This window comes from Lepisosteus oculatus, chromosome 1 (genome assembly GCF_040954835.1).
Source record: "Lepisosteus oculatus isolate fLepOcu1 chromosome 1, fLepOcu1.hap2, whole genome shotgun sequence".
In the NCBI taxonomy this organism is placed as follows: Eukaryota; Metazoa; Chordata; class Actinopteri; order Semionotiformes; family Lepisosteidae; genus Lepisosteus; species Lepisosteus oculatus.
Window position 1 is genome coordinate 5585141 of NC_090696.1, and position 26543 is coordinate 5611683.

The window sequence follows — 26543 nt, forward strand, 5'->3', positions numbered from 1 at the left end:
AGCACAGAGGCCAGGAAAATGCACAGCAGCTTCGTAGCAATATCTGGGACAGACTTCCCCCCTGAGGGTAGCGGCCTGTACATTATTTCCCTTCTGAGTCTTTCCTGCTTCCCACCCCATAGAAATTGAAACATCAATCTCCTCATCACCGCCGCAACACGGTGTGGGATTGGGAAGGTAGAAGCCAGAAAATTCAAGACAGGCAAGAGCTCGGCTTTGATGACCAGCACCTTCCCTGTCATGGTGAGGTCTCGGTCCTTCCATTGCATCAGTTTTTTGTTTAAGATTGGCAATTTGTTCTGCCAATTTACTGTTCCCATCTCTTCTCCAAAATACACCCCCAGGACCTTAATTCTCTTCTCTTGCAGCCTGAGATCATGTCCTTCTTTTGGCTCCCTCCAGTTCTGATAAAAAATCTCACTCTTAGATGTGTTAATTTTTGCGGAGGAAGCCAAAGAGAACCGATCACAGCACTGCAGAGCTCTGCTAATTGAGGCATTGTCAGAGAGGAGCAGGGTGACGTCATCCATGTATAGAGACGTCTTTACCTCTCCTCCCCCACTTCCAGGCACTGGTATCCCATTAATGGCCTGATCCTGGCGCAAGGCACAGGCTAAGGGCTCCATAGCCAAAACGAATAACAAGGGGGATAATGGGCAGCCCTGCCTCACCCCTGAACAGACTTCAAAGGTGCGTGATCTATTGCCATTAACCATGACTCTGCTGTTGCTACCTGTGTACAGCAGGTTAATCCACTTTCTCATGATGGGGCCAAACTTCATGTGCTCAAGTACCGATGTTAAGTACTGCCGGTTTAGGCGGTCAAAGGCCTTTTCTAGGTCTACACCTAAAATGCACAGAGGGAGGGAGCGATCCTCAGAGTACAGACAGACATCCCTCAACAAGGCCAGGTTGTCGCTCATCAGGCGTCCTGCTATCCCACAAGTCTGTTCTTTCCCTACCAGTGAGGCCACTACATTTTGTAGGCGCAGGAAAAGGGCTTTGGACAGGATCTTAGTGTCCACGCCTAACAGGCTGAGGGGTCTCCAGTTCTTTATGTCATTTTTTGCTCCTTTCTTAAACAAGAGAGAGATAGTGCCTTCTCTTAAGGAGTCAGGCAGCAATTCTGTCTTGTAGCTTTCCTCGAATAGGAGCAGTAGCGGATCCTGAAGCAGATCCCAAAAGGTGCAATAAAATTCTTTAGGGAGCCCGTCAGCACCCGGAGTTTTCCCCTTCTGTAAGCTCTCCATAGCCTGTCTCAGCTCTTCTACTGTCAAATCCCTCTCAAGTACTTCCCTATCTTCTTCACTCAAAATGTTTTCTAGCTTTGAGGTAAAAAAATGAATATCTTCATCCTTTACCTCTGTAGAGCTGTACAGTCTTGAGTAGAAGGCCTCGGTGCAGGAGAGGATAGCACTCGGCTCTGTTCTCTCTCGTCCCTCCTCATCAACTACACTTTCCATGACAGTCTTGGAGCCTACCACTTTCCTGAAAAAGAAGCGAGTACACTTCTCATTTTCTTCCAAGAACTGCACACTGCTTCTTAACAGCACTCCTCGACTACTTTCTTCGGCTATCCTCCGGATGTCCTTTTTTAAAAGGGCGATATCCTCGAGCACATCGAAGCCACTGTGCAGCATCGTGTAGAGACGCTGCAGCTGCCTCTGTTTCCTGGCTAGCACTCCTCTCCGTCTGGCAGCAGCCTTCCTTCCCTCAGCCATGAAAAAGGCCTTTGTCCTCACCTTCACCTCCTCCCACCACTCTCCTACTGACCCGTACAGACACTGCAAGGACAGCCACTGTGATAGTTTCTCCTTGTAGCGGGATACTACCCCCTCGTTCTCTAGCAGCTTTGTGTTGAGTTTCCAGAGGCCTGGGCCAAAGACAGTCCCGCCCTGGAGTTCCACTCTACACCCTAAAGCCTGATGATCTGAGAAGAAGACAGGCTGAAGAGTGACCCCAACAACTTTCACTCTCTCTGAGACAAAGCAATAGTCAATTCTGGAGCTGCTATTCCTCCCTGACCATGTATATCCTGCTGTTGTGGGATATATACATCTATATGTGTCTGAGAGTTTAAAGTCTTGAACTAAGTTTTGCAGGGCCAGTGAGCTGGAATCCAATTTTATCGGCGAGCTAGACTGCCTGTCTGTGTGCTCTAAGATACAATTAAAATCCCCTCCCACTATCACGTCTGTGCTGCATAACAATAGGGGGGAGAGTGCCTTGAGTAGCTCCACCCTTCCTCCTACGTCAGTAGGGCAATACACATTGATTAGCCGCAGGTTAACGGTCCCCCATTCCACATCCACACACAGCAACCTGCCATCTATGACCCTCTGAATACTTTTCAATTTGAATGCCCATCCTTTGAAAAGAATGGCCACGCCAGAGGCTCTGTTGTTATTGTCCCCTGACCAAACAGAAGGCCCTTTATCCCACCTATCTTCAAAACTTTTATACCTCTCTTGATAGGCTAAAGCACACTCCTGCAACATCAACACATCTCCCTCTCTCTGCTGGAGGTAATCAAAGACAGACTGGCATTTAACTCTGTCATTGATACCTCTTGTGTTAAGAGAAATTATGTTAAGAGCCATATTACATAAGAAAGTGGAACCAGTCTTTACAAAACACATTTCTCTTCGGTCTCACCTGTTACCTTTTTCTTTTTCTTTTTCTTCTTACCAATTTCCTGCCAGCCATCCTCTGAATGAGCCTTCATCAGGGTGGCAGCAGTAAAAGCGTTCACAGAGTCCATTTCAAGGAAGGGGGTAGAGGGAGGGGTGGAGAGGTTCCAGCTGTCCCCATCGCCATGCTCTCCTTCCTCCTCGCTCGGGGAGAAAACAGAGTCATTTTTTCTTTTCCTCAAGTCCAGCTCCTGGGAGCACTGAGGGGAAAGGGGTGCAGCCGATGCACCAGTCTCCTCTTCCCCCTCACCCACCAGCTGCTGCAGATCCTCCGTGATGGACTGGATGGAGGAGAGGAGGGCATCTGTAGCACTTGCAGAGTCTGAGAAAAGCAGCTCCGCTGAATCCTGGGTATCCTCGCTGGACCCGCTCCACCGGGGGGCCCCACACTGGCCCTCGTTCTGAGGAGCAGGAGTGGGGGAGGGGTCCTCGCTGTTCTCGGGGGTTTTCAAACCCTCGTGCTTGTCTGGTGCAGTCTGCGGTTGTGGGGGCGTAGTGGATTTCTCTTCCACCAGCCCCGGAGCCACAGCAGGACTGATCCTGGCTGGAGGCTGAGAGTCTTTGTCCAACAAGGGTTCTTTGTTTGACTTGTTGTTTGCTTTGGATTTTCGGGCCGGTTTGGCTGAAACAAGCACTGCCTCATCCTTTCTCATTTTGAGTTTATTGGCGTAGGCGTGAGGGCAGTTCTTAAAAACGTGTCCTTCCGAGCCACATAAATTGCACTTTGGCAGCATTGAACAGTCAGAGGCTAAATGTCCCTGTTTGCCACAGGTCTTGCAGCATTTCACAGTGCAGGACGATGCCAGGTGTCTCACAGCACCACAGCGCCGACACACCTTTGGTTGTCCTTTTGGCCCTGGGTGAACCTCCTTCTTGATCAAGGTATCTCCCCTGCCAGGTAAGTATGAGTTGGACAGGCCCCTGCAAGCGGCCCGCACTCACAGCACAGTACTCGCAGCCTAGGCCAGCTCCTCGCCCCGCACGCCACCGCCTCCTGCTGGGCCCACTCTTTCGCACACTCACACGCCACACTAACACTCAAAAGCGAGGGCAAAGCGAGAAAACGAGCGCGTCGTTTCCTACACATCTGCAGTCGCCATTTCGCATCCGCAGCATGTCCCGGGATGCAATTCGGCCTCATTTACATATCACCAGGCCGGCAGATCGCCACGCAAGCTCGCGACGTGCGCCTGCCACACACCGAACAAACCTTTTCAGCAATTTCCAAAAAAACGAGCCTGCTCGCCTGCCCACAAGGCTCCGTCTCTTACCTGCTCTCCAGAGCCTGCTGCCTTCTGTGCTTTTCTCTCGGCACCGCTGCAGCGCACACAACTCCTGCAGCGGGGGCGGGGGGGAGAAAGTTCCCGCGCTCCGCCGCAGGGAAGGCTCGCTCCGTGCGCACACGTCCTTTCGATGCCGGTCCAACAAGTGCTCCGCGTTAGCAGCGTCGGGGCTCCGGCGTGTCGTGTCGCACCTCACCTCACCTCACCTCGCACTGCCCCCTCCTTGAATGTCTGGCGCTGGGCATGCCCCGCTCTCCTCCGCCTTATCTTATCGCGTGTGAGCACCGACAATGGCCACAATGCCGGGGAATGGCACCTGTAAAGTGTTAATTGGGGCACAGGAACAGCCCGTCTCGTCTCGGGGGGGCCGGCTTCAGAGACAATACAGCAAACACAGCGGGGCGGGGGGAGAGGACGACACCACACATGCGGGTACAATCAGCTCCGGCGGGAACGAGTCATTTGTCGGTCTTTTCAAGTGCCGAGAGCCGAGCAATCCTTCACTTGTATCGTTTCTCCCCGGTGACTAGGTCTCGCCCTGCGACTCTCGACTGGGCTCACCCCCGGCAGCCCAGCAGGTGTGAGCCTGGCCGGCCCCCGGGAAAGCTCCGGTTGCTGCTGCTCCTGCAAGAGGTGTGACTGGGACCAGTAGGGAGCGCTCACCCTGCGGGCTGTGTGGCCCTCTTATGCCCCAGCCTCCTGATGGCGACACTCTGCTGCACAAACAGGCGCCGTCCTTCGGGGGGAGGCGTCAAACCGAGGTGTCCTGACCCTCCTTGGCCGTTCCAAATCCCAGGGCGTCTCTCTCGAGAAGGAGTCACGGCGGTGTCACCCATCAGTGCGCGCTCCGGGTTCCCTCTCGGGGCCCTGCAACACAGCGGAAGGGCAGCGAGAAGGAGCCTCTTGCTCTGACGCCGCAAGGCCACAAGAGGGCGGAGGCGCCGCGCGTTCAGCCGCGGCGCTTGATGGATGTGCTGAAATAAACACGCGACAGCCCCGAAATGTTTGCAGTGTGCTGTGCACCGGAGGTTTTTGTCTGGAAAAGACTTGCCTGGTGCTCCTCCGTGCAGTTTCTTTGTCCTGCTCCAGTGCGGGGCAAGAGCAGGGCCAGGCAACTGAAGGGAGCACGGGAGCACAGTCGCACAGTCGCCAACATCCAGGCACGCAATGCGATTTGGAAAGCAGCTCCTTTCCAAAGAGTTGCACACGAACGATCCTTGAGTCCCGCCCGGGGGGCCCGGAGCCCCCGCCACACACAGCTTCAAGTAGCGAGTCAGGCGCCGTTGCTTTCGCTTACGGCCACACCACCCTGAACACGCCCGATCTCGTCTGATCTCGGAAGCTAAGCAGGGTCGGGCCTGGTTAGTACTTGGATGGGAGACCGCCTGGGAATACCAGGTGCTGTAAGCTTTTGCTCTCCCGGCCAGCAGGGGTCGCCGCTGGTGCCGTAGGCTTTGGGAGGAAAAACCCTCGACTATGGACATTTATTTCCCGGGGTGCTCACGAAAAGACCAAACATTACAATCTTCCCACTTTTGTTTCATCCAGCAACACTGACTGGCAAACGGTATCGCGACGGTCGTCCATTTTTAAGGCATGCCAGTTCAGAAAGAGAAGCTCCCTCACATCCCTTCAGATGCACAAGAAACATGGATCAATCTGCTCATCGCTAAAGTGGCCCTTTGAATGGCATGCGTGTGACTCATATGAAAAAAAACGGCTGTAAAACGAATATCGAAGCTGCCTCTAAATCTGCAATTGAAGGTCAGTCAATAAACAACTCGTTTTGCGTACAAATATACATACATTCATTTATAACCGATTTCGTTCATTGAGCACGGATACAACAGAGGTACAGCCATTCACTATTTGACATTCCTGCACTGATACAGAACCCAACAATCAGAAAACTGGTGAACTGTCTTTAGCATTAGCATACAGTACCGAGGCCCCCATGACCAAATCAAGGCTAACCTCGATCTGCATCCTAAACCATGCAAACTACAGCAAAAAGACTCGCTTTGAAAAGGGAATTCATGTCCAGGAGGAGTAGTGTAATTAGCTTGAAATGCTTCCATGGACCTATAACTAAGAAAATACGAGAAATAGTGGCATCCACTCCTTTCGAATTGTGGTCCTGCTTCGGGGTACATCGTTTTACTCTTACTTCATGCACTTCAAGTTGACCATCACACCTTGATCTTCTGGTTGGATTAGCAATGTGTTGCATGCCGGTAAGAACTCGGTTTCAATGCTGGGGTATAACGACTCATGAAGAGCTTTTGGTGTTGGATTTTGTTCTTAAGATATACAGTATTTATCTCTCTCTCTCTCTCTCTATATTATGAGTGCAGGACGTAAGGTAGTCAGGTTACATGGCACTACAAACTGGTACACACACACGGGCAACAGACTGAACTACAAAGTCAAACTGATGGAGTGTGAGAGAAACAATAAAGGATTACTGTCCCCGGACAGAGAGCGGAAGAAGCAAAAGTCAGCCAGACCACCAGGGTCAGACAAGCTGAAAGATCACAATTGAAGTACCTTGTCACGAGGTGAACATTTAACGTGTATAAGCACAAGATTGTTTTTTGTGGTTATACAAATAGCGTTATGGCTGTAGCAGGCATGAAAAGGAGGACCACGTTGTCAGGCGGTGCTCGCGAAAAACCCCGGGGCGTTTCTGCAGTGACCCCCCATCTCTGAAAGCCGCTTCAGGGGCACCCGGCACAGCTCCCCAGCAGAAGGCAAAGCCGCCCGCACTGTTGCATCTGATTTTGGACCAAGCACATCAGGGGAGAGCGCGAACGCAGTCCCCCACTACCAGAAATTATGCAGTCGAGATTCCCACATTTGGGGAATTCGCAGGGGTCAGCACAGCCGGAGTGCAATGGCCGAGCCTCGCCCTGGGTGAACCTCCTTCTTGATCAAGGTATCTCCCCTGCCAGGTAAGTATGAGTTGGACAGGCCCCTGCAAGCGGCCCGCACTCACAGCACAGTACTCGCAGCCTAGGCCAGCTCCTCGCCCCGCACGCCACCGCCTCCTGCTGGGCCCACTCTTTCGCACACTCACACGCCACACTAACACTCAAAAGCGAGGGCAAAGCGAGAAAACGAGCGCGTCGTTTCCTACACATCTGCAGTCGCCATTTCGCATCCGCAGCATGTCCCGGGATGCAATTCGGCCTCATTTACATATCACCAGGCCGGCAGATCGCCACGCAAGCTCGCGACGTGCGCCTGCCACACACCGAACAAACCTTTTCAGCAATTTCCAAAAAAACGAGCCTGCTCGCCTGCCCACAAGGCTCCGTCTCTTACCTGCTCTCCAGAGCCTGCTGCCTTCTGTGCTTTTCTCTCGGCACCGCTGCAGCGCACACAACTCCTGCAGCGGGGGCGGGGGGGAGAAAGTTCCCGCGCTCCGCCGCAGGGAAGGCTCGCTCCGTGCGCACACGTCCTTTCGATGCCGGTCCAACAAGTGCTCCGCGTTAGCAGCGTCGGGGCTCCGGCGTGTCGTGTCGCACCTCACCTCACCTCACCTCGCACTGCCCCCTCCTTGAATGTCTGGCGCTGGGCATGCCCCGCTCTCCTCCGCCTTATCTTATCGCGTGTGAGCACCGACAATGGCCACAATGCCGGGGAATGGCACCTGTAAAGTGTTAATTGGGGCACAGGAACAGCCCGTCTCGTCTCGGGGGGGCCGGCTTCAGAGACAATACAGCAAACACAGCGGGGCGGGGGGAGAGGACGACACCACACATGCGGGTACAATCAGCTCCGGCGGGAACGAGTCATTTGTCGGTCTTTTCAAGTGCCGAGAGCCGAGCAATCCTTCACTTGTATCGTTTCTCCCCGGTGACTAGGTCTCGCCCTGCGACTCTCGACTGGGCTCACCCCCGGCAGCCCAGCAGGTGTGAGCCTGGCCGGCCCCCGGGAAAGCTCCGGTTGCTGCTGCTCCTGCAAGAGGTGTGACTGGGACCAGTAGGGAGCGCTCACCCTGCGGGCTGTGTGGCCCTCTTATGCCCCAGCCTCCTGATGGCGACACTCTGCTGCACAAACAGGCGCCGTCCTTCGGGGGGAGGCGTCAAACCGAGGTGTCCTGACCCTCCTTGGCCGTTCCAAATCCCAGGGCGTCTCTCTCGAGAAGGAGTCACGGCGGTGTCACCCATCAGTGCGCGCTCCGGGTTCCCTCTCGGGGCCCTGCAACACAGCGGAAGGGCAGCGAGAAGGAGCCTCTTGCTCTGACGCCGCAAGGCCACAAGAGGGCGGAGGCGCCGCGCGTTCAGCCGCGGCGCTTGATGGATGTGCTGAAATAAACACGCGACAGCCCCGAAATGTTTGCAGTGTGCTGTGCACCGGAGGTTTTTGTCTGGAAAAGACTTGCCTGGTGCTCCTCCGTGCAGTTTCTTTGTCCTGCTCCAGTGCGGGGCAAGAGCAGGGCCAGGCAACTGAAGGGAGCACGGGAGCACAGTCGCACAGTCGCCAACATCCAGGCACGCAATGCGATTTGGAAAGCAGCTCCTTTCCAAAGAGTTGCACACGAACGATCCTTGAGTCCCGCCCGGGGGGCCCGGAGCCCCCGCCACACACAGCTTCAAGTAGCGAGTCAGGCGCCGTTGCTTTCGCTTACGGCCACACCACCCTGAACACGCCCGATCTCGTCTGATCTCGGAAGCTAAGCAGGGTCGGGCCTGGTTAGTACTTGGATGGGAGACCGCCTGGGAATACCAGGTGCTGTAAGCTTTTGCTCTCCCGGCCAGCAGGGGTCGCCGCTGGTGCCGTAGGCTTTGGGAGGAAAAACCCTCGACTATGGACATTTATTTCCCGGGGTGCTCACGAAAAGACCAAACATTACAATCTTCCCACTTTTGTTTCATCCAGCAACACTGACTGGCAAACGGTATCGCGACGGTCGTCCATTTTTAAGGCATGCCAGTTCAGAAAGAGAAGCTCCCTCACATCCCTTCAGATGCACAAGAAACATGGATCAATCTGCTCATCGCTAAAGTGGCCCTTTGAATGGCATGCGTGTGACTCATATGAAAAAAAACGGCTGTAAAACGAATATCGAAGCTGCCTCTAAATCTGCAATTGAAGGTCAGTCAATAAACAACTCGTTTTGCGTACAAATATACATACATTCATTTATAACCGATTTCGTTCATTGAGCACGGATACAACAGAGGTACAGCCATTCACTATTTGACATTCCTGCACTGATACAGAACCCAACAATCAGAAAACTGGTGAACTGTCTTTAGCATTAGCATACAGTACCGAGGCCCCCATGACCAAATCAAGGCTAACCTCGATCTGCATCCTAAACCATGCAAACTACAGCAAAAAGACTCGCTTTGAAAAGGGAATTCATGTCCAGGAGGAGTAGTGTAATTAGCTTGAAATGCTTCCATGGACCTATAACTAAGAAAATACGAGAAATAGTGGCATCCACTCCTTTCGAATTGTGGTCCTGCTTCGGGGTACATCGTTTTACTCTTACTTCATGCACTTCAAGTTGACCATCACACCTTGATCTTCTGGTTGGATTAGCAATGTGTTGCATGCCGGTAAGAACTCGGTTTCAATGCTGGGGTATAACGACTCATGAAGAGCTTTTGGTGTTGGATTTTGTTCTTAAGATATACAGTATTTATCTCTCTCTCTCTCTCTATATTATGAGTGCAGGACGTAAGGTAGTCAGGTTACATGGCACTACAAACTGGTACACACACACGGGCAACAGACTGAACTACAAAGTCAAACTGATGGAGTGTGAGAGAAACAATAAAGGATTACTGTCCCCGGACAGAGAGCGGAAGAAGCAAAAGTCAGCCAGACCACCAGGGTCAGACAAGCTGAAAGATCACAATTGAAGTACCTTGTCACGAGGTGAACATTTAACGTGTATAAGCACAAGATTGTTTTTTGTGGTTATACAAATAGCGTTATGGCTGTAGCAGGCATGAAAAGGAGGACCACGTTGTCAGGCGGTGCTCGCGAAAAACCCCGGGGCGTTTCTGCAGTGACCCCCCATCTCTGAAAGCCGCTTCAGGGGCACCCGGCACAGCTCCCCAGCAGAAGGCAAAGCCGCCCGCACTGTTGCATCTGATTTTGGACCAAGCACATCAGGGGAGAGCGCGAACGCAGTCCCCCACTACCAGAAATTATGCAGTCGAGATTCCCACATTTGGGGAATTCGCAGGGGTCAGCACAGCCGGAGTGCAATGGCCGAGCCTCGCCCTGGGTGAACCTCCTTCTTGATCAAGGTATCTCCCCTGCCAGGTAAGTATGAGTTGGACAGGCCCCTGCAAGCGGCCCGCACTCACAGCACAGTACTCGCAGCCTAGGCCAGCTCCTCGCCCCGCACGCCACCGCCTCCTGCTGGGCCCACTCTTTCGCACACTCACACGCCACACTAACACTCAAAAGCGAGGGCAAAGCGAGAAAACGAGCGCGTCGTTTCCTACACATCTGCAGTCGCCATTTCGCATCCGCAGCATGTCCCGGGATGCAATTCGGCCTCATTTACATATCACCAGGCCGGCAGATCGCCACGCAAGCTCGCGACGTGCGCCTGCCACACACCGAACAAACCTTTTCAGCAATTTCCAAAAAAACGAGCCTGCTCGCCTGCCCACAAGGCTCCGTCTCTTACCTGCTCTCCAGAGCCTGCTGCCTTCTGTGCTTTTCTCTCGGCACCGCTGCAGCGCACACAACTCCTGCAGCGGGGGCGGGGGGGAGAAAGTTCCCGCGCTCCGCCGCAGGGAAGGCTCGCTCCGTGCGCACACGTCCTTTCGATGCCGGTCCAACAAGTGCTCCGCGTTAGCAGCGTCGGGGCTCCGGCGTGTCGTGTCGCACCTCACCTCACCTCACCTCGCACTGCCCCCTCCTTGAATGTCTGGCGCTGGGCATGCCCCGCTCTCCTCCGCCTTATCTTATCGCGTGTGAGCACCGACAATGGCCACAATGCCGGGGAATGGCACCTGTAAAGTGTTAATTGGGGCACAGGAACAGCCCGTCTCGTCTCGGGGGGGCCGGCTTCAGAGACAATACAGCAAACACAGCGGGGCGGGGGGAGAGGACGACACCACACATGCGGGTACAATCAGCTCCGGCGGGAACGAGTCATTTGTCGGTCTTTTCAAGTGCCGAGAGCCGAGCAATCCTTCACTTGTATCGTTTCTCCCCGGTGACTAGGTCTCGCCCTGCGACTCTCGACTGGGCTCACCCCCGGCAGCCCAGCAGGTGTGAGCCTGGCCGGCCCCCGGGAAAGCTCCGGTTGCTGCTGCTCCTGCAAGAGGTGTGACTGGGACCAGTAGGGAGCGCTCACCCTGCGGGCTGTGTGGCCCTCTTATGCCCCAGCCTCCTGATGGCGACACTCTGCTGCACAAACAGGCGCCGTCCTTCGGGGGGAGGCGTCAAACCGAGGTGTCCTGACCCTCCTTGGCCGTTCCAAATCCCAGGGCGTCTCTCTCGAGAAGGAGTCACGGCGGTGTCACCCATCAGTGCGCGCTCCGGGTTCCCTCTCGGGGCCCTGCAACACAGCGGAAGGGCAGCGAGAAGGAGCCTCTTGCTCTGACGCCGCAAGGCCACAAGAGGGCGGAGGCGCCGCGCGTTCAGCCGCGGCGCTTGATGGATGTGCTGAAATAAACACGCGACAGCCCCGAAATGTTTGCAGTGTGCTGTGCACCGGAGGTTTTTGTCTGGAAAAGACTTGCCTGGTGCTCCTCCGTGCAGTTTCTTTGTCCTGCTCCAGTGCGGGGCAAGAGCAGGGCCAGGCAACTGAAGGGAGCACGGGAGCACAGTCGCACAGTCGCCAACATCCAGGCACGCAATGCGATTTGGAAAGCAGCTCCTTTCCAAAGAGTTGCACACGAACGATCCTTGAGTCCCGCCCGGGGGGCCCGGAGCCCCCGCCACACACAGCTTCAAGTAGCGAGTCAGGCGCCGTTGCTTTCGCTTACGGCCACACCACCCTGAACACGCCCGATCTCGTCTGATCTCGGAAGCTAAGCAGGGTCGGGCCTGGTTAGTACTTGGATGGGAGACCGCCTGGGAATACCAGGTGCTGTAAGCTTTTGCTCTCCCGGCCAGCAGGGGTCGCCGCTGGTGCCGTAGGCTTTGGGAGGAAAAACCCTCGACTATGGACATTTATTTCCCGGGGTGCTCACGAAAAGACCAAACATTACAATCTTCCCACTTTTGTTTCATCCAGCAACACTGACTGGCAAACGGTATCGCGACGGTCGTCCATTTTTAAGGCATGCCAGTTCAGAAAGAGAAGCTCCCTCACATCCCTTCAGATGCACAAGAAACATGGATCAATCTGCTCATCGCTAAAGTGGCCCTTTGAATGGCATGCGTGTGACTCATATGAAAAAAAACGGCTGTAAAACGAATATCGAAGCTGCCTCTAAATCTGCAATTGAAGGTCAGTCAATAAACAACTCGTTTTGCGTACAAATATACATACATTCATTTATAACCGATTTCGTTCATTGAGCACGGATACAACAGAGGTACAGCCATTCACTATTTGACATTCCTGCACTGATACAGAACCCAACAATCAGAAAACTGGTGAACTGTCTTTAGCATTAGCATACAGTACCGAGGCCCCCATGACCAAATCAAGGCTAACCTCGATCTGCATCCTAAACCATGCAAACTACAGCAAAAAGACTCGCTTTGAAAAGGGAATTCATGTCCAGGAGGAGTAGTGTAATTAGCTTGAAATGCTTCCATGGACCTATAACTAAGAAAATACGAGAAATAGTGGCATCCACTCCTTTCGAATTGTGGTCCTGCTTCGGGGTACATCGTTTTACTCTTACTTCATGCACTTCAAGTTGACCATCACACCTTGATCTTCTGGTTGGATTAGCAATGTGTTGCATGCCGGTAAGAACTCGGTTTCAATGCTGGGGTATAACGACTCATGAAGAGCTTTTGGTGTTGGATTTTGTTCTTAAGATATACAGTATTTATCTCTCTCTCTCTCTCTCTATATTATGAGTGCAGGACGTAAGGTAGTCAGGTTACATGGCACTACAAACTGGTACACACACACGGGCAACAGACTGAACTACAAAGTCAAACTGATGGAGTGTGAGAGAAACAATAAAGGATTACTGTCCCCGGACAGAGAGCGGAAGAAGCAAAAGTCAGCCAGACCACCAGGGTCAGACAAGCTGAAAGATCACAATTGAAGTACCTTGTCACGAGGTGAACATTTAACGTGTATAAGCACAAGATTGTTTTTTGTGGTTATACAAATAGCGTTATGGCTGTAGCAGGCATGAAAAGGAGGACCACGTTGTCAGGCGGTGCTCGCGAAAAACCCCGGGGCGTTTCTGCAGTGACCCCCCATCTCTGAAAGCCGCTTCAGGGGCACCCGGCACAGCTCCCCAGCAGAAGGCAAAGCCGCCCGCACTGTTGCATCTGATTTTGGACCAAGCACATCAGGGGAGAGCGCGAACGCAGTCCCCCACTACCAGAAATTATGCAGTCGAGATTCCCACATTTGGGGAATTCGCAGGGGTCAGCACAGCCGGAGTGCAATGGCCGAGCCTCGCCCTGGGTGAACCTCCTTCTTGATCAAGGTATCTCCCCTGCCAGGTAAGTATGAGTTGGACAGGCCCCTGCAAGCGGCCCGCACTCACAGCACAGTACTCGCAGCCTAGGCCAGCTCCTCGCCCCGCACGCCACCGCCTCCTGCTGGGCCCACTCTTTCGCACACTCACACGCCACACTAACACTCAAAAGCGAGGGCAAAGCGAGAAAACGAGCGCGTCGTTTCCTACACATCTGCAGTCGCCATTTCGCATCCGCAGCATGTCCCGGGATGCAATTCGGCCTCATTTACATATCACCAGGCCGGCAGATCGCCACGCAAGCTCGCGACGTGCGCCTGCCACACACCGAACAAACCTTTTCAGCAATTTCCAAAAAAACGAGCCTGCTCGCCTGCCCACAAGGCTCCGTCTCTTACCTGCTCTCCAGAGCCTGCTGCCTTCTGTGCTTTTCTCTCGGCACCGCTGCAGCGCACACAACTCCTGCAGCGGGGGCGGGGGGGAGAAAGTTCCCGCGCTCCGCCGCAGGGAAGGCTCGCTCCGTGCGCACACGTCCTTTCGATGCCGGTCCAACAAGTGCTCCGCGTTAGCAGCGTCGGGGCTCCGGCGTGTCGTGTCGCACCTCACCTCACCTCACCTCGCACTGCCCCCTCCTTGAATGTCTGGCGCTGGGCATGCCCCGCTCTCCTCCGCCTTATCTTATCGCGTGTGAGCACCGACAATGGCCACAATGCCGGGGAATGGCACCTGTAAAGTGTTAATTGGGGCACAGGAACAGCCCGTCTCGTCTCGGGGGGGCCGGCTTCAGAGACAATACAGCAAACACAGCGGGGCGGGGGGAGAGGACGACACCACACATGCGGGTACAATCAGCTCCGGCGGGAACGAGTCATTTGTCGGTCTTTTCAAGTGCCGAGAGCCGAGCAATCCTTCACTTGTATCGTTTCTCCCCGGTGACTAGGTCTCGCCCTGCGACTCTCGACTGGGCTCACCCCCGGCAGCCCAGCAGGTGTGAGCCTGGCCGGCCCCCGGGAAAGCTCCGGTTGCTGCTGCTCCTGCAAGAGGTGTGACTGGGACCAGTAGGGAGCGCTCACCCTGCGGGCTGTGTGGCCCTCTTATGCCCCAGCCTCCTGATGGCGACACTCTGCTGCACAAACAGGCGCCGTCCTTCGGGGGGAGGCGTCAAACCGAGGTGTCCTGACCCTCCTTGGCCGTTCCAAATCCCAGGGCGTCTCTCTCGAGAAGGAGTCACGGCGGTGTCACCCATCAGTGCGCGCTCCGGGTTCCCTCTCGGGGCCCTGCAACACAGCGGAAGGGCAGCGAGAAGGAGCCTCTTGCTCTGACGCCGCAAGGCCACAAGAGGGCGGAGGCGCCGCGCGTTCAGCCGCGGCGCTTGATGGATGTGCTGAAATAAACACGCGACAGCCCCGAAATGTTTGCAGTGTGCTGTGCACCGGAGGTTTTTGTCTGGAAAAGACTTGCCTGGTGCTCCTCCGTGCAGTTTCTTTGTCCTGCTCCAGTGCGGGGCAAGAGCAGGGCCAGGCAACTGAAGGGAGCACGGGAGCACAGTCGCACAGTCGCCAACATCCAGGCACGCAATGCGATTTGGAAAGCAGCTCCTTTCCAAAGAGTTGCACACGAACGATCCTTGAGTCCCGCCCGGGGGGCCCGGAGCCCCCGCCACACACAGCTTCAAGTAGCGAGTCAGGCGCCGTTGCTTTCGCTTACGGCCACACCACCCTGAACACGCCCGATCTCGTCTGATCTCGGAAGCTAAGCAGGGTCGGGCCTGGTTAGTACTTGGATGGGAGACCGCCTGGGAATACCAGGTGCTGTAAGCTTTTGCTCTCCCGGCCAGCAGGGGTCGCCGCTGGTGCCGTAGGCTTTGGGAGGAAAAACCCTCGACTATGGACATTTATTTCCCGGGGTGCTCACGAAAAGACCAAACATTACAATCTTCCCACTTTTGTTTCATCCAGCAACACTGACTGGCAAACGGTATCGCGACGGTCGTCCATTTTTAAGGCATGCCAGTTCAGAAAGAGAAGCTCCCTCACATCCCTTCAGATGCACAAGAAACATGGATCAATCTGCTCATCGCTAAAGTGGCCCTTTGAATGGCATGCGTGTGACTCATATGAAAAAAAACGGCTGTAAAACGAATATCGAAGCTGCCTCTAAATCTGCAATTGAAGGTCAGTCAATAAACAACTCGTTTTGCGTACAAATATACATACATTCATTTATAACCGATTTCGTTCATTGAGCACGGATACAACAGAGGTACAGCCATTCACTATTTGACATTCCTGCACTGATACAGAACCCAACAATCAGAAAACTGGTGAACTGTCTTTAGCATTAGCATACAGTACCGAGGCCCCCATGACCAAATCAAGGCTAACCTCGATCTGCATCCTAAACCATGCAAACTACAGCAAAAAGACTCGCTTTGAAAAGGGAATTCATGTCCAGGAGGAGTAGTGTAATTAGCTTGAAATGCTTCCATGGACCTATAACTAAGAAAATACGAGAAATAGTGGCATCCACTCCTTTCGAATTGTGGTCCTGCTTCGGGGTACATCGTTTTACTCTTACTTCATGCACTTCAAGTTGACCATCACACCTTGATCTTCTGGTTGGATTAGCAATGTGTTGCATGCCGGTAAGAACTCGGTTTCAATGCTGGGGTATAACGACTCATGAAGAGCTTTTGGTGTTGGATTTTGTTCTTAAGATATACAGTATTTATCTCTCTCTCTCTCTCTATATTATGAGTGCAGGACGTAAGGTAGTCAGGTTACATGGCACTACAAACTGGTACACACACACGGGCAACAGACTGAACTACAAAGTCAAACTGATGGAGTGTGAGAGAAACAATAAAGGATTACTGTCCCCGGACAGAGAGCGGAAGAAGCAAAAGTCAGCCAGACCACCAGGGTCAGACAAGCTGAAAGATCACAATTGAAGTACCTTGTCACGAGGTGAACATTTAACGTGTATAAGCACAAGATTGTTTTTTGTGGTTATACAAATAGCGTTATGGCTGTAGCAGGCATGAAAAGGAGGACCACGTTGTCAGGCGGTGCTCGCGAAAAACCCCGGGGCGTTTCTGCAGTGACCCCCCATCTCTGAAAGCCGCTTCAGGGGCACCCGGCACAGCTCCCCAGCAGAAGGCAAAGCCGCCCGCACTGTTGCATCTGATTTTGGACCAAGCACATCAGGGGAGAGCGCGAACGCAGTCCCCCACTACCAGAAATTATGCAGTCGAGATTCCCACATTTGGGGAATTCGCAGGGGTCAGCACAGCCGGAGTGCAATGGCCGAGCCTCGCCCTGGGTGAACCTCCTTCTTGATCAAGGTATCTCCCCTGCCAGGTAAGTATGAGTTGGACAGGCCCCTGCAAGCGGCCCGCACTCACAGCACAGTACTCGCAGCCTAGGCCAGCTCCTCGCCCCGCACGCCACCGCCTCCTGCTGGGCCCACTCTTTCGCACACTCACACGCCACACTAACACTCAAAAGCGAGGGCAAAGCGAGAAAACGAGCGCGTCGTTTCCTACACATCTGCAGTCGCCATTTCGCATCCGCAGCATGTCCCGGGATGCAATTCGGCCTCATTTACATATCACCAGGCCGGCAGATCGCCACGCAAGCTCGCGACGTGCGCCTGCCACACACCGAACAAACCTTTTCAGCAATTTCCAAAAAAACGAGCCTGCTCGCCTGCCCACAAGGCTCCGTCTCTTACCTGCTCTCCAGAGCCTGCTGCCTTCTGTGCTTTTCTCTCGGCACCGCTGCAGCGCACACAACTCCTGCAGCGGGGGCGGGGGGGAGAAAGTTCCCGCGCTCCGCCGCAGGGAAGGCTCGCTCCGTGCGCACACGTCCTTTCGATGCCGGTCCAACAAGTGCTCCGCGTTAGCAGCGTCGGGGCTCCGGCGTGTCGTGTCGCACCTCACCTCACCTCACCTCGCACTGCCCCCTCCTTGAATGTCTGGCGCTGGGCATGCCCCGCTCTCCTCCGCCTTATCTTATCGCGTGTGAGCACCGACAATGGCCACAATGCCGGGGAATGGCACCTGTAAAGTGTTAATTGGGGCACAGGAACAGCCCGTCTCGTCTCGGGGGGGCCGGCTTCAGAGACAATACAGCAAACACAGCGGGGCGGGGGGAGAGGACGACACCACACATGCGGGTACAATCAGCTCCGGCGGGAACGAGTCATTTGTCGGTCTTTTCAAGTGCCGAGAGCCGAGCAATCCTTCACTTGTATCGTTTCTCCCCGGTGACTAGGTCTCGCCCTGCGACTCTCGACTGGGCTCACCCCCGGCAGCCCAGCAGGTGTGAGCCTGGCCGGCCCCCGGGAAAGCTCCGGTTGCTGCTGCTCCTGCAAGAGGTGTGACTGGGACCAGTAGGGAGCGCTCACCCTGCGGGCTGTGTGGCCCTCTTATGCCCCAGCCTCCTGATGGCGACACTCTGCTGCACAAACAGGCGCCGTCCTTCGGGGGGAGGCGTCAAACCGAGGTGTCCTGACCCTCCTTGGCCGTTCCAAATCCCAGGGCGTCTCTCTCGAGAAGGAGTCACGGCGGTGTCACCCATCAGTGCGCGCTCCGGGTTCCCTCTCGGGGCCCTGCAACACAGCGGAAGGGCAGCGAGAAGGAGCCTCTTGCTCTGACGCCGCAAGGCCACAAGAGGGCGGAGGCGCCGCGCGTTCAGCCGCGGCGCTTGATGGATGTGCTGAAATAAACACGCGACAGCCCCGAAATGTTTGCAGTGTGCTGTGCACCGGAGGTTTTTGTCTGGAAAAGACTTGCCTGGTGCTCCTCCGTGCAGTTTCTTTGTCCTGCTCCAGTGCGGGGCAAGAGCAGGGCCAGGCAACTGAAGGGAGCACGGGAGCACAGTCGCACAGTCGCCAACATCCAGGCACGCAATGCGATTTGGAAAGCAGCTCCTTTCCAAAGAGTTGCACACGAACGATCCTTGAGTCCCGCCCGGGGGGCCCGGAGCCCCCGCCACACACAGCTTCAAGTAGCGAGTCAGGCGCCGTTGCTTTCGCTTACGGCCACACCACCCTGAACACGCCCGATCTCGTCTGATCTCGGAAGCTAAGCAGGGTCGGGCCTGGTTAGTACTTGGATGGGAGACCGCCTGGGAATACCAGGTGCTGTAAGCTTTTGCTCTCCCGGCCAGCAGGGGTCGCCGCTGGTGCCGTAGGCTTTGGGAGGAAAAACCCTCGACTATGGACATTTATTTCCCGGGGTGCTCACGAAAAGACCAAACATTACAATCTTCCCACTTTTGTTTCATCCAGCAACACTGACTGGCAAACGGTATCGCGACGGTCGTCCATTTTTAAGGCATGCCAGTTCAGAAAGAGAAGCTCCCTCACATCCCTTCAGATGCACAAGAAACATGGATCAATCTGCTCATCGCTAAAGTGGCCCTTTGAATGGCATGCGTGTGACTCATATGAAAAAAAACGGCTGTAAAACGAATATCGAAGCTGCCTCTAAATCTGCAATTGAAGGTCAGTCAATAAACAACTCGTTTTGCGTACAAATATACATACATTCATTTATAACCGATTTCGTTCATTGAGCACGGATACAACAGAGGTACAGCCATTCACTATTTGACATTCCTGCACTGATACAGAACCCAACAATCAGAAAACTGGTGAACTGTCTTTAGCATTAGCATACAGTACCGAGGCCCCCATGACCAAATCAAGGCTAACCTCGATCTGCATCCTAAACCATGCAAACTACAGCAAAAAGACTCGCTTTGAAAAGGGAATTCATGTCCAGGAGGAGTAGTGTAATTAGCTTGAAATGCTTCCATGGACCTATAACTAAGAAAATACGAGAAATAGTGGCATCCACTCCTTTCGAATTGTGGTCCTGCTTCGGGGTACATCGTTTTACTCTTACTTCATGCACTTCAAGTTGACCATCACACCTTGATCTTCTGGTTGGATTAGCAATGTGTTGCATGCCGGTAAGAACTCGGTTTCAATGCTGGGGTATAACGACTCATGAAGAGCTTTTGGTGTTGGATTTTGTTCTTAAGATATACAGTATTTATCTCTCTCTCTCTCTCTCTCTATATTATGAGTGCAGGACGTAAGGTAGTCAGGTTACATGGCACTACAAACTGGTACACACACACGGGCAACAGACTGAACTACAAAGTCAAACTGATGGAGTGTGAGAGAAACAATAAAGGATTACTGTCCCCGGACAGAGAGCGGAAGAAGCAAAAGTCAGCCAGACCACCAGGGTCAGACAAGCTGAAAGATCACAATTGAAGTACCTTGTCACGAGGTGAACATTTAACGTGTATAAGCACAAGATTGTTTTTTGTGGTTATACAAATAGCGTTATGGCTGTAGCAGGCATGAAAAGGAGGACCACGTTGTCAGGCGGTGCTCGCGAAAAACCCCGGGGCGTTTCTGCAGTGACCCCCCATCTCTGAAAGCCGCTTCAGGGGCACCCGGCACAGCTCCCCAGCAGAAGGCAAAGCCGCCCGCACTGTTGCATCTGATTTTGGACCAAGCACATCAGGGGAGAGCGCGAACGCAGTCCCCCACTACCAGAAATTATGCAGTCGAGATTCCCACATTTGGGGAATTCGCAGGGGTCAGCACAGCCGGAGTGCAATGGCCGAGCCTCGCCCTGGGTGAACCGATTTCGATTTTTAAGAACTTTATTTTCTTTTCACAAAAAAATACAGGAAATCACAAATCAGAAAGCTTTACATTAATATACATACTTAAAACAGTATATATGATCACATCTCATTACATTTTGACACGGTAACAGTTACATGGCAACAATTTTCTTTTTTTCTGGTGCAAATCACATTCTTTATTTAAACATGATAATGTTTTTCACAGTTTCTTGAGATGTTGACCTATGCTCTCTATTTCCCACAGATTTTCTGCTTCCTCCCTCCCTTCTCTCCACAGATCTCTGAGGTAATAGTTCTCTCGGGTGATGAACAGGGCCAGGCTACCTGCTGCCTTGACTGGGACCTCGATGCCTTTGAACAGCCCCATGTTCCTCACTCTCCACAGGGCGTCTTTCCCACTGTTCACCACGGCCCAGATCCTGTCAAACACGTCAGGAGGAAGCTTGACAGGAGAGATGCCGTATCTAACGAAAGCAGCGGTCAGGGTAAATTGGGGCGAGAGAGCCTGCAACCAATCTTCAAACTGGGCCCAGAAGGCCTTAGCAAAAAAGCAGGACCACAGGAGATGGGTCACAGTCTCCTCCTCGCCGCAGCCCACCCTAACGCAGCGAGGGCTGGGGGTGAGGCCCCTACGGTACAAGAAAGTTCGTACCGGTAAGCACTGGTGGACGACACTCCAGGCTAAATCTCTGTGAATGTTGCACAGAAATTTAGAGGATGTGTGTTTCCACACCTTCCTTGTTTGGGCTGATGTTAAAATGCCCACAGGGGTCTGCCTATTGTTCTGGGGTGCTACGAAATCTTCCAGTTTTTGGACGCTGACATCTCGGAGGGGAATATGGCCAATTGGGTGAGATCTTAGAAAACTTTTAACTGTCCCATAAATTGCAGGGCATGTGTCAGAGAGTGGGACGTCCAGCTTGGGTCTGACACCCCACACTCTGAACACCTCCCTACCTACCCAGAGCCTGGAGAAATAAGTCCAGGTACGCGCTGCAGGTGCTGTTGCAAAGCCTCTCAGCACAGAGGCCAGGAAAATGCACAGCAGCTTCGTAGCAATATCTGGGACAGACTTCCCCCCTGAGGGTAGCGGCCTGTACATTATTTCCCTTCTGAGTCTTTCCTGCTTCCCACCCCATAGAAATTGAAACATCAATCTCCTCAGCACCGCCGCAACACGGTGTGGGATTGGGAAGGTAGAAGCCAGAAAATTCAAGACAGGCAAGAGCTCGGCTTTGATGACCAGCACCTTCCCTGTCATGGTGAGGTCTCGGTCCTTCCATTGCATCAGTTTTTTGTTTAAGATTGGCAATTTGTTCAGCCAATTTACTGTTCCCATCTCTTCTCCAAAATACACCCCCAGGACCTTAATTCTCTTCTCTTGCAGCCTGAGATCATGTCCTTCTTTTGGCTCCCTCCAGTTCTGATAAAAAATCTCACTCTTAGATGTGTTAATTTTTGCGGAGGAAGCCAAAGAGAACCGATCACAGCACTGCAGAGCTCTGCTAATTGAGGCATTGTCAGAGAGGAGCAGGGTGACGTCATCCATGTATAGAGATGTCTTTACCTCTCCTCCCCCACTTCCAGGCACTGGTATCCCATTAATGGCCTGATCCTGGCGCAAGGCACAGGCTAAGGGCTCCATAGCCAAAACGAATAACAAGGGGGATAATGGGCAGCCCTGCCTCACCCCTGAACAGACTTCAAAGGTGCGTGATCTATTGCCATTAACCATGACTCTGCTGTTGCTACCTGTGTACAGCAGGTTAATCCACTTTCTCATGATGGGGCCAAACTTCATGTGCTCAAGTACCGATGTTAAGTACTGCCGGTTTAGGCGGTCAAAGGCCTTTTCTAGGTCTACACCTAAAATGCACAGAGGGAGGGAGCGATCCTCAGAGTACAGACAGACATCCCTCAACAAGGCCAGGTTGTCGCTCATCAGGCGTCCTGCTATCCCACAAGTCTGTTCTTTCCCTACCAGTGAGGCCACTACATTTTGTAGGCGCAGGAAAAGGGCTTTGGACAGGATCTTAGTGTCCACGCCTAACAGGCTGAGGGGTCTCCAGTTCTTTATGTCATTTTTTGCTCCTTTCTTAAACAAGAGAGAGATAGTGCCTTCTCTTAAGGAGTCAGGCAGCAATTCTGTCTTGTAGCTTTCCTCGAATAGGAGCAGTAGCGGATCCTGAAGCAGATCCCAAAAGGTGCAATAAAATTCTTTAGGGAGCCCGTCAGCACCCGGAGTTTTCCCCTTCTGTAAGCTCTCCATAGCCTGTCTCAGCTCTTCTACTGTCAAATCCCTCTCAAGTACTTCCCTATCTTCTTCACTCAAAATGTTTTCTAGCTTTGAGGTAAAAAAATGAATATCTTCATCCTTTACCTCTGTAGAGCTGTACAGTCTTGAGTAGAAGGCCTCGGTGCAGGAGAGGATAGCACTCGGCTCTGTTCTCTCTCGTCCCTCCTCATCAACTACACTTTCCATGACAGTCTTGGAGCCTACCACTTTCCTGAAAAAGAAGCGAGTACACTTCTCATTTTCTTCCAAGAACTGCACTCTGCTTCTTAACAGCACTCCTCGACTACTTTCTTCGGCTATGCTCCGGATGTCCTTTTTTAAAAGGGCGATATCCTCGAGCACATCGAAGCCACTGTGCAGCATCGTGTAGAGACGCTGCAGCTGCCTCTGTTTCCTGGCTAGCACCCCTCTCCGTCTGGCAGCAGCCTTCCTTCCCTCAGCCATGAAAAAGGCCTTTGTCCTCACCTTCACCTCCTCCCACCACTCTCCTACTGACCCGTACAGACACTGCAAGAACAGCCACTGTGATAGTTTCTCCTTGTAGCGGGAAACTACCCCCTCGTTCTCTAGCAGCTTTGTGTTGAGTTTCCAGAGGCCTGGGCCAAAGACAGTCCCGCCCTGGAGTTCCACTCTACACCCTAAAGCCTGATGATCTGAGAAGAAGACAGGCTGAAGAGTGACCCCAACAACTTTCACTCTCTCTGAGACAAAGCAATAGTCAATTCTGGAGCTGCTATTCCTCCCTGACCATGTATATCCTGCTGTTGTGGGATATATACATCTATATGTGTCTGAGAGTTTAAAGTCTTGAACTAAGTTTTGCAGGGCCAGTGAGCTGGAATCCAATTTTATCGGCGAGCTAGACTGCCTGTCTGTGTGCTCTAAGATACAATTAAAATCCCCTCCCACTATCACGTCTGTGCTGCATAACAATAGGGGGGAGAGTGCCTTGAGTAGCTCCACCCTTCCTCCTACGTCAGTAGGGCAATACACATTGATTAGCCGCAGGTTAACGGTCCCCCATTCCACATCCACACACAGCAACCTGCCATCTATGACCCTCTGAATACTTTTCAATTTGAATGCCCATCCTTTGAAAAGAATGGCCACGCCAGAGGCTCTGTTGTTATTGTCCCCTGACCAAACAGAAGGCCCTTTATCCCACCTATCTTCAAAACTTTTATACCTCTCTTGATAGGCTAAAGCACACTCCTGCAACATCAACACATCTCCCTCTCTCTGCTGGAGGTAATCAAAGACAGACTGGCATTTAACTCTGTCATTGATACCTCTTGTGTTAAGAGAAATTATGTTAAGAGCCATATTACATAAGAAAGTGGAACCAGTCTTTACAAAACACATTTCTCTTCGGTCTCACCTGTTACCTTTTTCTTTTTCTTTTTCTTCTTACCAATTTCCTGCCAGCCATCCTCTGAATGAGCCTTCATCAGGGTGGCAGCAGTAAAAGCGTTCACAGAGTCCATTTCAAGGAAGGGGGTAGAGGGAGGGGTGGAGAGGTTCCAGCTGTCCCCATCGCCATGCTCTCCTTCCTCCTCGCTCGGGGAGAAAACAGAGTCATTTTTTCTTTTCCTCAAGTCCAGCTCCTGGGAGCACTGAGGGGAAAGGGGTGCAGCCGATGCACCAGTCTCCTCTTCCCCCTCACCCACCAGCTGCTGCAGATCCTCCGTGATGGACTGGATGGAGGAGAGGAGGGCATCTGTAGCACTTGCAGAGTCTGAGAAAAGCAGCTCCGCTGAATCCTGGGTATCCTCGCTGGACCCGCTCCACCGGGGAGCCCCACACTGGCCCTCGTTCTGAGGAGCAGGAGTGGGGGAGGGGTCCTCGCTGTTCTCGGGGGTTTTCAAACCCTCGTGCTTGTCTGGTGCAGTCTGCGGTTGTGGGGGCGTAGTGGATTTCTCTTCCACCAGCCCCGGAGCCACAGCAGGACTGATCCTGGCTGGAGGCTGAGAGTCTTTGTCCAACAAGGGTTCTTTGTTTGACTTGTTGTTTGCTTTGGATTTTCGGGCCGGTTTGGCTGAAACAAGCACTGCCTCATCCTTTCTCATTTTGAGTTTATTGGCGTAGGCGTGAGGGCAGTTCTTAAAAACGTGTCCTTCCGAGCCACATAAATTGCACTTTGGCAGCATTGAACAGTCAGAGGCTAAATGTCCCTGTTTGCCACAGGTCTTGCAGCATTTCACAGTGCAGGACGATGCCAGGTGTCCCACAGCACCACAGCGCCGACACACCTTTGGTTGTCCCACATAAAACACATAGCCATTGCAGGCGCCCAGCCGGATTGTAGAGGGCAGGTGCCTTAAGCCTCCATTTACGCTGTCCGGTAGCAAGCGAACCTCGAATTTCCTTGCTCCTGTTTTTATACCATCAACATCTCTAACCTCAGTTCCATGGTGGACGGTGCAGTACTGGTTAAGCCAGGTGTGAATGTCCTCCGTCTTTGCCAGTTCCGAGAACATAACAACATGCACCGTTTTCCTCTCTCTCTGTGTCAGAGGCTGCAAGTTGATCTTCTCAAGTGCAGGAACTTTGCCTCTTTTTGCCTCAAACACATCCACGCATTGTTCAAACAGAGGATAAGTAGCAAATACAACCTCAAATGCTTTCTGACCTGGGAGAGCGAAGATGAAATCCAAGTGCCGAGGTTCAAAGCCAAGTTCCTTCTGTAACACTTTTCTGCTGAACTGCATACGATCCATGAAGAGGTCATCCAAGAGCTCAAAACGTACAGCATTCTTACGGGATCCAAAGGTTGCCATTTCAAAAACCGCTTCCAAAAACACTGCTTCCAACAAAAGAAAAACAATCCAACTACTCCACCTACAGGCTGATCAAGGTATCTCCCCTGCCAGGTAAGTATGAGTTGGACAGGCCCCTGCAAGCGGCCCGCACTCACAGCACAGTACTCGCAGCCTAGGCCAGCTCCTCGCCCCGCACGCCACCGCCTCCTGCTGGGCCCACTCTTTCGCACACTCACACGCCACACTAACACTCAAAAGCGAGGGCAAAGCGAGAAAACGAGCGCGTCGTTTCCTACACATCTGCAGTCGCCATTTCGCATCCGCAGCATGTCCCGGGATGCAATTCGGCCTCATTTACATATCACCAGGCCGGCAGATCGCCACGCAAGCTCGCGACGTGCGCCTGCCACACACCGAACAAACCTTTTCAGCAATTTCCAAAAAAACGAGCCTGCTCGCCTGCCCACAAGGCTCCGTCTCTTACCTGCTCTCCAGAGCCTGCTGCCTTCTGTGCTTTTCTCTCGGCACCGCTGCAGCGCACACAACTCCTGCAGCGGGGGCGGGGGGGAGAAAGTTCCCGCGCTCCGCCGCAGGGAAGGCTCGCTCCGTGCGCACACGTCCTTTCGATGCCGGTCCAACAAGTGCTCCGCGTTAGCAGCGTCGGGGCTCCGGCGTGTCGTGTCGCACCTCACCTCACCTCACCTCGCACTGCCCCCTCCTTGAATGTCTGGCGCTGGGCATGCCCCGCTCTCCTCCGCCTTATCTTATCGCGTGTGAGCACCGACAATGGCCACAATGCCGGGGAATGGCACCTGTAAAGTGTTAATTGGGGCACAGGAACAGCCCGTCTCGTCTCGGGGGGGCCGGCTTCAGAGACAATACAGCAAACACAGCGGGGCGGGGGGAGAGGACGACACCACACATGCGGGTACAATCAGCTCCGGCGGGAACGAGTCATTTGTCGGTCTTTTCAAGTGCCGAGAGCCGAGCAATCCTTCACTTGTATCGTTTCTCCCCGGTGACTAGGTCTCGCCCTGCGACTCTCGACTGGGCTCACCCCCGGCAGCCCAGCAGGTGTGAGCCTGGCCGGCCCCCGGGAAAGCTCCGGTTGCTGCTGCTCCTGCAAGAGGTGTGACTGGGACCAGTAGGGAGCGCTCACCCTGCGGGCTGTGTGGCCCTCTTATGCCCCAGCCTCCTGATGGCGACACTCTGCTGCACAAACAGGCGCCGTCCTTCGGGGGGAGGCGT

The 26543-nt window shown here is 53.4% G+C and overlaps 10 non-coding genes across 10 annotated transcripts; 5 read left to right on the forward strand and 5 right to left on the reverse strand.

The window, feature by feature from the left end:
• Positions 1-5264: 5264 nt before the first annotated feature.
• LOC138241376 (5S ribosomal RNA) lies at positions 5265-5383 on the forward strand. The gene has a single exon (XR_011190601.1). It is a non-coding gene; the product is annotated as a 5S ribosomal RNA (ribosomal RNA).
• Positions 5384-6768: 1385 nt separating this feature from the next.
• Positions 6769-6932, reverse strand: LOC138241382 (U1 spliceosomal RNA). The gene has a single exon (XR_011190609.1). It is a non-coding gene; the product is annotated as a U1 spliceosomal RNA (small nuclear RNA).
• A 1668-nt stretch (positions 6933-8600) lies between these two features.
• LOC138241377 (5S ribosomal RNA) lies at positions 8601-8719 on the forward strand. The gene has a single exon (XR_011190604.1). It is a non-coding gene; the product is annotated as a 5S ribosomal RNA (ribosomal RNA).
• Positions 8720-10102: 1383 nt separating this feature from the next.
• On the reverse strand, positions 10103-10266 carry LOC138241383 (U1 spliceosomal RNA). The gene has a single exon (XR_011190610.1). It is a non-coding gene; the product is annotated as a U1 spliceosomal RNA (small nuclear RNA).
• Positions 10267-11934: 1668 nt separating this feature from the next.
• LOC138241385 (5S ribosomal RNA) lies at positions 11935-12053 on the forward strand. The gene has a single exon (XR_011190612.1). It is a non-coding gene; the product is annotated as a 5S ribosomal RNA (ribosomal RNA).
• A 1385-nt stretch (positions 12054-13438) lies between these two features.
• Positions 13439-13602, reverse strand: LOC138241384 (U1 spliceosomal RNA). Its single transcript, XR_011190611.1, has one exon. It is a non-coding gene; the product is annotated as a U1 spliceosomal RNA (small nuclear RNA).
• A 1668-nt stretch (positions 13603-15270) lies between these two features.
• Positions 15271-15389, forward strand: LOC138241510 (5S ribosomal RNA). The gene has a single exon (XR_011190738.1). It is a non-coding gene; the product is annotated as a 5S ribosomal RNA (ribosomal RNA).
• Positions 15390-16772: 1383 nt separating this feature from the next.
• LOC138241387 (U1 spliceosomal RNA) lies at positions 16773-16936 on the reverse strand. The gene has a single exon (XR_011190613.1). It is a non-coding gene; the product is annotated as a U1 spliceosomal RNA (small nuclear RNA).
• Positions 16937-18604: 1668 nt separating this feature from the next.
• On the forward strand, positions 18605-18723 carry LOC138241684 (5S ribosomal RNA). Its single transcript, XR_011190941.1, has one exon. It is a non-coding gene; the product is annotated as a 5S ribosomal RNA (ribosomal RNA).
• Positions 18724-20110: 1387 nt separating this feature from the next.
• LOC138241438 (U1 spliceosomal RNA) lies at positions 20111-20280 on the reverse strand. The gene has a single exon (XR_011190663.1). It is a non-coding gene; the product is annotated as a U1 spliceosomal RNA (small nuclear RNA).
• Positions 20281-26543: the final 6263 nt, after the last annotated feature.